Source organism: Solanum pennellii, chromosome 1, assembly GCF_001406875.1.
Source record: "Solanum pennellii chromosome 1, SPENNV200".
NCBI classification, from domain to species: Eukaryota; Viridiplantae; Streptophyta; class Magnoliopsida; order Solanales; family Solanaceae; genus Solanum; species Solanum pennellii.
In genome coordinates this window covers 12,549,493-12,561,257 of record NC_028637.1, presented here as the reverse complement: position 1 = coordinate 12,561,257, position 11,765 = coordinate 12,549,493, and positions in this window count along the sequence as shown.

The window sequence follows — 11,765 nt, the reverse complement described above, 5'->3', positions numbered from 1 at the left end:
GTCCAAATCTTAAGAAGAAACCTTCTAGAGTCTTTAATTCTTCGGTTAAGAGTCGAACACAAAATTTTGAGAGATTGAAATCAGCTGGCCTGATACAGACAATTGGTCCAAAAATATCAATGTCAACTTCAAGCTTTATAGAATCGATCTTCACTGTGCTTAACATTCAGGAGGTGCTGGGCATATTACCAAGGATTGTATAAACTTGAAACATAAAATTCAAGACTTGATAGATCAAAAGGTCGACACTCTTCAGACTACCACTCCTAATGTCAATGGTAATCCCATGACGAATCATGGAGGGGTGACAATTAATTTGATTGAAGTTGAAGAAGATTTGAATGTGGAGAAAGTTATAATCTCAGCCGACCTTGAAAAGCTTGAGACAGTTGTAGACTCTCCAACCAAAAGAGAGAAATCTAAATTTGGGTTCATGACACCTTATCAAGCTTTTGCTTAAGTACCAAAGGAGGGTCATAACGAGCAGATGATCGATCATTTTTTTCCAAAAGCATTTCATCACTCATATCAGTCTTTTCCAATGAAAATTGGTCTAGGGGAAGGAATCAATAATTTGTTCAAAGACGGTGATGTTATTCTTGAAGAGATGATTGAGACGCCAGTCGTACTAGACGGCGAGCCAAATGAGAAAATGCCTAACTGGACATCCACTCTGTTCTTGATTCCTTGCTCATCTTGGTAGAAAAGACAATTTTCTATGTTATTTCTAAAATTTGTGGTGTTCCGAATGAGGCTCGAAACAAATCATTTATTCTATTTTGCCTCACTATGTTTTGATCTCCCTCCTATTATTTTGAAAAAAAGGCAAAATGATTTTTTGTCAAAGTTCTTATTTTCTTATTTCAAATGAAAAAGTCCTTTATTGCAAAAATTTGTTTTACTTGTTTTATATTTGCTATGTAACACTATTTGTCTATAATTTCACTGAAAATATTTTCAAAACTATCAATGTCGTGTCATGTCATAAGCTGAATGAATAAAATGGGGTAGATGCGAACGAGTTTGAGGACTACAATGAGAAGATCATGGTACCCAAACACATGGTTGAGGAATTTAGACATTTCGAAGTCACAAAGAGGTGAATTCAGAAAAGATTGGAATAGTGAATCAGGAAAATGATGAATACGTCAAATAGATCAAAATTGGGGCATATCTGACAAAAGCAGAGGAGAGAGAACTTATCAGTTTACTTAGCGAGCACATCAATACATTTGTTTGATGACATTGTGTGGTTGAGCATGAACATTAGATCTTACAAGTCATCAATCTACTCAAAATGTTGTCAAAAGATATCTTGTTTGAAAGCTCGATTTCTATCTTTTCCTTATAATCGCCTTTATTTGTTTGTAATTGTTTATACTTAGAACTTATTCCTTTGTAATGAACTACTTCTGACCTGAATTTTCACGAATGAGATACATAGAAGGCCTATGACGGCCTCGGTCGTTTCTTTAGTTAATTTTTCTAATTTTTGATAATCTCGAGGGGGATTACATTTGACATGATTCCTGCCTCAACGGGATACGTAGGCTCCACAATGGCTCGATCATATCTCCATAAGATTTATATTTTTCTTAACTAGGATAGAACTTTTGAGAGGGACTCAAAAATTCTCAAGAAGAGGATCTCTCCAATAAGTGGAGACTGAAGACACATTGAGAGTTGCAACTGAGAAATTTTTTTTGAGAGGGTCTAAAATCTACAACTAATATATCAAAAGTTTGAATATTCCAAGACATCTAACTGGGACAGAAATTTTTAGGATGACCTCACAAATTTCTTCAAGCATCCGTAGGAGTTTATAGTCAATTTCGAATATATTGAGCATGATTAGAAGTTCAAAACTAACTTCAAATGATCTCTGACATCGTTAAAGTTTGTAGTCAACTTCAACAATCTCCCACATCATTGATTTCGGAGTCAACAACAAAACTTCCCAATTATATTAGGTTCAGGAGAACCATGTCAGAAATTTGTCAAGATTAAATTTTTTTAAATTCTCTATATTAAGGTATCGGACATACAAAAGTGTTGGACCAAGGAAGTTTATTTAAGTTTGATGTGACATGACACTTTGAGGTGACCTTTTTCAGTTACAACTTTTTGAAAACTTTTCTATTAAGGATTTTATCTATATGTTTGAAATATTTTGCATAAAATGTTTGTCTTGTCTATCTAGAAGCGAGGGATTAGAGCGATCAACTGAAAATAGCAAGACAAGGAGCAAGCGTCGAAGAGATCGACACAGATCAATTCATTTTTAACCTAATACTTTTTCTGTGGATGCAGGTTTGTAGATTTACCTAAAAATCAACATATTCCTCCATTCAATGAATATGGAGAAGACAAAGGGCGAATATCTCCCAAATATTGTGAACTTTTTCTGTAGATGTAGAAAATATTTTATGTTGCTTAGATCAAAGATTTAGGAATATGAATAGCATTATTTAATTCGATCCCCAACAAGGAGAAATCCATAATGAACATGCAACTATGGTCAGAGATAGAACAAATGAAAACCCCGAGGAAAGACATATTTTGGTTTTTTATCAATGAAAAATATTTGAAGGACGTGATTTGCATCATATTATCAGACATGATGCTATTACTACCCGGAGAGTCATTTATGTCGTATTATTGAATGACATGATACCACTACAACGAGGGTCATTTTTTATTTATATTGTTGACTGAGATGATACTACCACTTAAAAGATACATAGAATATCACCTATGTTTCTCGGTGAAACATCATCTTTGCCCGGTATCGATAGACATCCTCCTATGAATTGATAAGCATTATCTCACTGACGAACCTTTATCAACATCATCCTACCGATGGATCTTTATCATCACCATCAACATTATCCTACCAATGGATCAATATTATCCTACCAATAGATCATCAACATTATCCTACCAATGGATCAATATTACCCTACCAATGGACCTTTATCTTCATCAACGTCATCCAACAGAAGGATCTTCATTTTTATTATCCTACCAATCGATTAGCATTATCCTACCAATGGATCATCAACATTATCCCTCCAATGGATCAATATCATCCCATAGACGTATCCTCATTATCATTATACTACCAATGGATTAACATTATCCTACCTATGGATCAACATTATCCCACTGACGGATATTCATTAGCATTATCCTACAAATGGATCATTATTATTATCCTACCTCTGGATCAACATCTTCCCACACAACGGATATTTAGTATCATTATCCTATCATGAATCATCACTATCCTACCAATTGATCTGCATTATCCTACCAATGGATCATCAACGTTATGCTACCGAGTAATCTTCAGCATCATCATCACCCTATCGATGGATCAACATCATCACCTATTATTACGTCATACTATAAATATTGAATCATTTATCCTGTTAATGGAGCATCAACATCATCATCCTATGGATGAAGCAAAATCATCATCCTATAAATGAAGAATCATTTATCCTATCAATGGAGAACCACCATCATCATCCTGTCGATAGATCATTATCATCATCCTACCAATAGATAATCATTATCCTATCAATATATCATCACTATTATCCTACCAATAATCAACATTATCCTATCGAAGAATATTCAGTAGCATCATCATCCTATCGATGGAATATCATCATCATCCTATCTTGTAGAAATATTATCCTACCAATGGATCAACATCATCCTACCAATGGACTATCGTCATCTTACTAATGAAGAATCATCATCACTATTTTCATTTGCATGAACGTCATCAAAAGAGTAATCAACAATTAAATCAGTCTATATCTTATTACTTCGACATAAAAAAAGAGTACATTGAAGATTACATAGCAAATATGAAATACCAGCTCTAATTGATTTACGTCAAATTGAAAAAAAGCTAACGTCAAATGTTTAAGGAGAACAACTACGTGTCAATATGGTAAAAGACGCTATATCTCCATTCGAATTAAATTTTATAATAATGAGTTCTTTTAGTCTTTTTCGAGAGCATCCCAAGAGGACGAGTTCTCAAAGGATGCAGCACAACGTGAAATTTTTCTTAGCAACGAACTGGGATATAGTTTGAAGAGGAATGCTAAACTCTTAGGACGCGAGCTCAGGAGTGACTTCCACCATAATCAAACCACACCCCTACTAGAAGGAATGTGAGTTTTTCTTATGGTTATCAGTTTCCGTTTGCCTCCTGAAATTTTTTGGTGTTCATCGGAAGCAACTTTCAAATCCGACTGATAATGCACAAGAGTTTTGGAATTATGTCCGTGTAAATTCTTACTTATGGATGTGAAAAGCTCCATATTCATGCCTAAGAGGTTGCAAAGCTCTTTTTCATACTCGACTTATTTTTCACTCTTCCAAAACACAAGGTTATCTTGCATACTAGATTTTCTTTTCAACTGATCGAGTCGAACTACAAGCAGTCTGATCCTTTGACTTTAAGGATATGTAGTCGAACTCAATGTTGAAAACTCGGTTGTATTCTACTATTCGCTCATAAATCTTATTCTCAAGCATTTCGGTCCCTTCATAATTCGGTATTGCGGTGGCTTTTGAATTCTTTCAAAATCGTGAATCAAATTAAGTGTATCAAACTACAGGTGGCCTGAATTTTCATATAGCTTGAGATATCTAGGAAACCCATTTCTGGGGTTTGGCCATGATTCCTAAAGTCCGTACCAAATCGCTTTTCCAAATATGAAGATGTGGTCGCTCAAAACTGGATTCGTCAATTTCATTTGCCTCGGATTTCTTTCATTAATCCAAGTCAAACGAGGGACAGTTGTTGACACCCAATTTTGGCTCTCCACAATATAAATTTATCATTGAGCTTCTTGAATTCCAAACAAGTTGAAATAATTATTTTTTATAAAGCTAAAATGAACAGTTTTTCCACTCTAAGACTGGCTCATTACGAAAGTGAAACTTAACAACTCGAGTTTTCATGTATTTGAGGTAATTTTGGTCGCTCTTATAATTTGTAACAACAAAAACACTTTTTATGTAATTAGTTTATTTGATAAATATTAGGAAATCATCTAAAAAGATTTGGTTTTAATTAAATGTTTTGTTAATTAGTTTAATTATTCAATAGTCTATATTTTAGGTTAATTAGTTTGTAATCAAGTTAAGTATTTTATTTTTTTGTTCAAATTAAGAAACTTGTTAATTGATTTTTATCAATTCGTCTTATTTAACTTTTAGTCGAATTCACCAATTAATTCAATTCGGCTACATTTTGTAATTTCGAATGGCTATAATCATAATGTGTGTGGCCAAGTCTTAAATTCAATTCTAGCCAATTTTTGACTCAACTCTTAAACCTTTTACATTCAAGCTTTTGACTGAACTCTGAGAGTAAAATAAGCTCACAGTTGAGGCCCAACTATTTGCACCATACAACAACAATTTAATATCCATTAGAAGCCTACTATACTGAATTTACAGCCCACCAAAACAACAAACAATACAGTACAACAACAAACCAATCCGCCCTGACCCCTCTACTTCGTCCTTCCCCCAGCAGAGTCGCCATTTTTGTTTTACTAAAAAACTGACTAGGTTTTCAAAAAATTTATTAAACTTATGGTTTAAGACAAATCGAATTTCCAAAAGAAACAGAGTCGCCACTTAATTTTTTAATAATAATAAAAAAAGAACATAAGTTTCCAAGAGATCTTAACACATAAAAATCAATTTGAAAATATAAGGTTTCGAAGTTCAATGTACATTCCGAGGGCCTAACACCTGCTCGGAATGTACATTAAACTTCGAACCCTTTTATTTTCAAATTGATTTTTATTTGTTTAGATCATTTTGAAAACATAAGTTTTTTTCTTGATTTTTATTAAAAAAATTAAGTAGCGACTCTGTTTCTTTTGGAAATTCAATTTATCTTAAATCATAAGTTTAATCGATTTTTCCTAAACCTAGTCATTTTTTTGAGTAAAACAAAGACGCTCCCGGTGCACTCATAGAGCACCATTATGATTCACTGCTAGCTTTGGTGCAACTATGGGATTAATGTGTTCATCTTGGAAGCTCTTTGAATATCATCATACAAATGCGTCCTTCTAATAAGGGGTCTTTAATGACTCGTGAATATTCAGATTAGTGGCCAACCCATCGAGGGATTCTGCTGAGATAAAGTACCCACATAATTTTGAGACATCCAAAACAGGATGATGCTTCTTTACCCGCCAAACGAGAGCAACTTCAAGAAAAGCTTCCTAATTCTTTAAAGTCCAAAGCGACGCCAAATATTCCTCCACAATCCGTCAGAGTTGTTTCCAAGTCTAAAAGCTCGAAGGAAAAGACTGCACATGTGGATAATGGAGTTAAGGGACTTTTACATACTCCCAAGGCTGTCAATATCACTGATAAAGAGGTGAACGACGTAACTCTCAAGAGGAAGAAACCTTCCAGATCTTCGAGCGAAGGTGTTGTAAAGTCACTTCACATTGCACCATCTTGTAGCAACACGTCAAAAACGCCTATTTCGCTTCATGTGATTGACATTAGTACTAGTCCAGCCTCTAGCTCCAATGAGAGCAATGTTTGCCAAGAGCTACATTGGAAATGTTTGAAGAAAAAGCCTAAGGACTTGAACACTCAACAATGTGAGTTCGCTGAACTGGATTTCATTAGTATTGATATTGTGATCTTTGAAGATGGTGCTGCTACAATGCCCTTGACAGAAGTGGCACAACAGGTAAAAGTCACCTGTTGAATACTTATCTAAACTTGCCTGTCCCTTTTTTTATTAGATATAATTCTGTTTTTTTTATTATGAAGTTGGGTCTTGGGGACATCACTAGCGGTGTAAATGTATTTGAAGATTGTATCACAAGCTCGAACTCTCTCAATGTGGCGAAGAGTTCTCTACTCCTCTTGTTGAAGTTAAGAGATAAGCTGCGAATGAGATTCAACCAACAAAGCCGATGGAACCTTTTTCTATAAAGGTTGAAACTTCTCAAAATATTTCAACTACTAATGTGGAGGTTGTTGAAACCTCTCAAATTGGATGTTCAGATGTTTCCAAGGATTTGGTCCGTCCTTTGCTGAGAATTGCCTATAATTTTGAACCAAAAAAGACTATTTCCAGCTTCAAATTATCTTACATTTCTCGAATGTGGCGTACCTTATGTGAGTGCATTACTCAATTCTCTGTTGAATTTTCGGAGAACCTCAAAGAGTTGGAGGCAGGTGTTACCTTGATTCTTAAAGGGATTCGAGAAGTTAACATCATCAACCTTTCTCCTTTGGAGGTTTTGCTTGAAGATTTTTTTAAAGAAATATGGAGAATACGAAGCTGCGAGGCAGTCCACTTCTCAAAAGATAACATGGGATTCTTATTAAGAGTTTCTTTCTACTGCACAACAATGTATTGATACCGCAAATGAGGAGAATGTCAAAATGAACAAACACTTGGAAGAGCTTCAAAAAGTTCATACAAGAGCTGAAAAAGAGTTAAAAGTGTGGGCTTCAAAGAAGAAGAAAACCATCTCACTTATTAAGGATCATCAAAAGAGGCTGTCTGAAAATTAAGAGACTACCACTAACCGTGAAGATAAAATTCATGCCATCGAGAAAATCATCCCCTTTTCGGAAACAAAAATAAATGAACTAGCTAAGCTAAAGGAGGAGGCTAAGACATTCTTACTCATGAGCTTTTTCCTTTGTCTTCTTCCTCCATAAGGATATTTTCTTTTATTTTCTTGTTCTATTGTGTTTTTTTTGTTTGTTCTCTGGAAAATTGCTATGATGTAGTGAAAATCCTTCTTGAATGAATCAAAGTGTTGTCTGCCTTCTTTCATTTCTCTATTTAAAATGCTTGTCATGTGATTTGTAACTTGCTCTTATATGCCGGAATACTTCCGCTAAGATTTCAACTTTGAGATTTTATGTTTGTAATTCACTAACTCGTAGTAGGAACACTCAAATGACGAGTGTTTCATTTCATTACAAATATAACTCACACAAATACAACATATGTGCAAAACTCGTGACTGAAAGATTTCCGGGTTAGTACGCCTACTACTCCAAAGTTAGCTTGAAGTTTGCCTTGATCAACTTTTCAACTTTGAGCACCTACAGTAGAAAACGAATAACTCTATATGGGAGTATAAAAATCATGTGGTTCTTCTTTAATTGGAAGCATAACGTATAGAAATGTAAATATGTAAAAATCATGGCCAACAAATCTCCAGATTAGTGTAGATATATTTTTTAAGTCAGCTCCAATTATGCTTCGCTCAATTCTTCAGCTTTGAGCAACTTTGGGAGAAAATCAATAACTCGACGTAGGAGGCTCAAAATGATGTGATTCCTTTTCCGTTGGAAGAATAACTCATAGAAGTACAACATATGTAAAAATCACGGCCAAAAGCTTCCAGATTAGTGCAAGTATATTTCAAAGTTAGCTCCAGTTCTGTCTCACTATGAGCTTGTTATTTCACTGTGACGAGTGCATCAAGCAAAATACTATTTATAGAATTTGCAACAAAATTCATTCCAAATTTATGACAATAATTTTTTAGATGATGGTGATGAATTGGAAATTGAAGAAACGCGTGAATTGGAGAATAAAGTGGCTTCCACAATTCAATTAGCTGAAGTAAATGTGTCTGATAGCTTAGAAATTATAGTGGCGTTTGGGTTAAAGGTGATGATGGAAATCAAAACGAGAATGTTGATTATTTTGGCGTCCTACAGGAGATTTTAGGGTTGGAGTATTCGGGTTGGACAGTCAAACAAATAGTACTTTCCCTATGCAAGTGGTTTGATCAAACTTCAAGAGGTACGAGGGAACTTAAGCAACATAATATCATTGAAGTCAAGCACATTAGGAAGCATGAGGCTTAGGATCCTTTTATTATTGCACAGAATTCTAAACAAATGTACTATGATCCTTATCTGTTGTGTAGGGATAATTCTGATTGGTGGGTTGTAATCAAAACAAAATCGATGGGGGTGAGTTGAAATTGAGAATGAATTGGATGTTGCATATCAAAATGAAATATCAAGTGTTCATCAAGTGGTGGATGCTGAGTTAGAAATGAATTTGGAGCATTCTGATCACATTTAAGAAGAAGTTAATAGAGAAGATTTAGATATGCCAACAAATTTTGAGGAGGATGAGGAGGAAACTTTTGAAGAAGATGAATGGATAGATGAGGAGGAAACTTCCGAAGATGATACAAGTGAATGGGTAGATGATGAAGAAACATGCGAAGAGGATGAAGAACAATTTTTATGTTTAGTTGGTAGATTTTTAACTATTCATATTTGAGTATACTTTATATTTTAATAGTTTTAATATTTGTTCGACTTGTGAAAGACTATTTGGATTAACTCTTATGTTAAGATAAATTTGTTTGATATATTTGTTCGACATTATGACATTATTTTGTACTATTATTTTTTAGTCTTTATATTTATTTGATATAGATGGTAGATAAAGACAAGGGTAAATAAAAAATGTCAGCTAATCCAAAAAAGAAATCTAAGGCCAATGCTATGAGAAGGTCCACTGGGGTCTTGATATTTGATGAGCCCTCTAAAGTTAATAATTCAAAACAAGCCTCAGTTTAGCTACTCACTCGGTACACCAAGCACATAATGCCTCTACTCATGTGGCTCCACAATCTGGTTATACTATATATACACCTACTATGGTATCTAGATCAGGTTACCAAACATTATAGGGCTATTCCCATCTTGGTCGTGATTCTACCATACCATCAGCTAGTGCTAGTCAGTGCAATAATTTGAATAATAATAGTGGATCAGTTGGACTTTCCAATCTTCATCTTGAATCCAATGGCTCGGAGCCTAATACTCCCACCACCCAGCACTCAGATGCACGTGGTCCTCAGCCAAGCGATAGAGACAATTTTCGGAGACTTGTCATCTAGCCGTTAGGATACAAGTATGATTTAATTATGATTCATCTCTCACTTGTCTAATTATATTTTAATTAATTGGTTGATTATTTTTTGTTTACCATTCTTTTTCAATGAACTCATATTTCAGCTTACGTACGGATGTGGGTATGACAAAGATTATTTTAAAGTTCATCGGTACTCACTATAATGGTGTGTACCCAACTTGGGGTTCGATTCGAAATAACAACATAGGCAGATGTTCAATGAATTTAAGGTAAGAATGTGTATCAATTAAGTTCACGTCATATACATTTAATTCACTATTCATTTTAACAATAAATATTTAGTTATTTTTCATTACAGAAATATTATGGGCTCCCGAACATGAGGAAGAAGTTCAAGCGAACTTCAAGGTTAAAGCTTCAAAGTTGCTTTCTAGCACATTTAGTGAATGTCGGAAAAAATAGAATTCCTAAGTTTCTCGTACCAGCTCGATGGGATCTGTTACTAGAATAATAGGTATTGATGAAAAGTTTAAAAAGAAGAGTGAGACTGGGAAGATGGCTAGCGCATCAGAAAAGGGAGGCTCTTTGCACAGTGGTGCAGTTATTAGCCTAGTTACTAGGAAGGAAAGAATGGTATACTTTCTTAATTTTGTAAAATATAAATTTTTTTCTTTTTAGATAAGTAGTTTTTGGAGATTAAATTCTATTTATGTTATTTTCAGGAAAAAGAGTTGGGTAGGCCGGTAGCTATAGAAGAGATATTCAAGGTTACACATGTCACGAAGCGTACGAACCCCGAAAAAGAAGAAAGACGGATTGAGCCACGTGCTCAAGATACATATGTAAGAACTTTATTCAAGCTAATCTTTTTCTTCTTGTATATATTACATTCTTATAGAGTTCTTTTTTTAATTACATGATAGGTTTATAAGAATATCTCAGGAATATCGTAGTACTCTACCTCTTGAGAGCCAGGACAGTTCATTTACACAAGAAGAAAGTGAGAATCTTTGGAAACAAGTGCACGTGAATGATTAGAGGTTCATTCTACGGCATCCAGAAAAGACATATCAAATGAAGCAGGCTTGGTATTGTGGTTCATCATCATCTAGCTTCGATGGCGGGGATAAATAGACGATATCTATAATGAAGGGTAAGATAGTTTTTCTCAATGTCGAGCTTGCTGATGTAGCTGACAGAGAGAAGGAAGAGAGAGGAGAAGATTGCGGTAGAGAACAAGAGGTATGCAGCGCTTCAGGAACTAACTTTTCTTTTTGAATCAGGAAATATTCTTTCTCCTTGTTCGACAAGCAGTGATGGATCTGATAAGGAGGGTGATGAGAATGATAAGTTTGATAAGGAGAGTGAGGGTGATAAGGAGTAAATGTATCGGATTGACATTTTAGACTTCGATATTTTTGGAATTGATTGATCATATTTTAGTTTATTTTGAAGATGGATGAAGTTTATTTTGAAGTTGGATAAAGTTTATTTTGAAATATTTTAATGTATATATTGAAAGTATTGTATTGTTTCGGTTGGATGAAGTTTATTTTAAAATATCTAATTTGGAATTCTTCGGGTTTGATGAAGTTTATCTTGAAATAGCTTATTTGGAATTCTTTGGTTGTTTTGATAAAAATATGCAAGTGGAATACTAGAATTGCAGCTCAATGCTGCCACTTTTGTACCAGAAACCGACCTTTGGAGGCCGGAATCTCAAAAATAAGAAATAAAATACCAACCTCCGAATTTTGGAATTTAAAAAATAAAAACTAAAAATATCGACCTCCAGAGGTCGGAATCTAAAAATAAGAAATAATAATCCCGACCT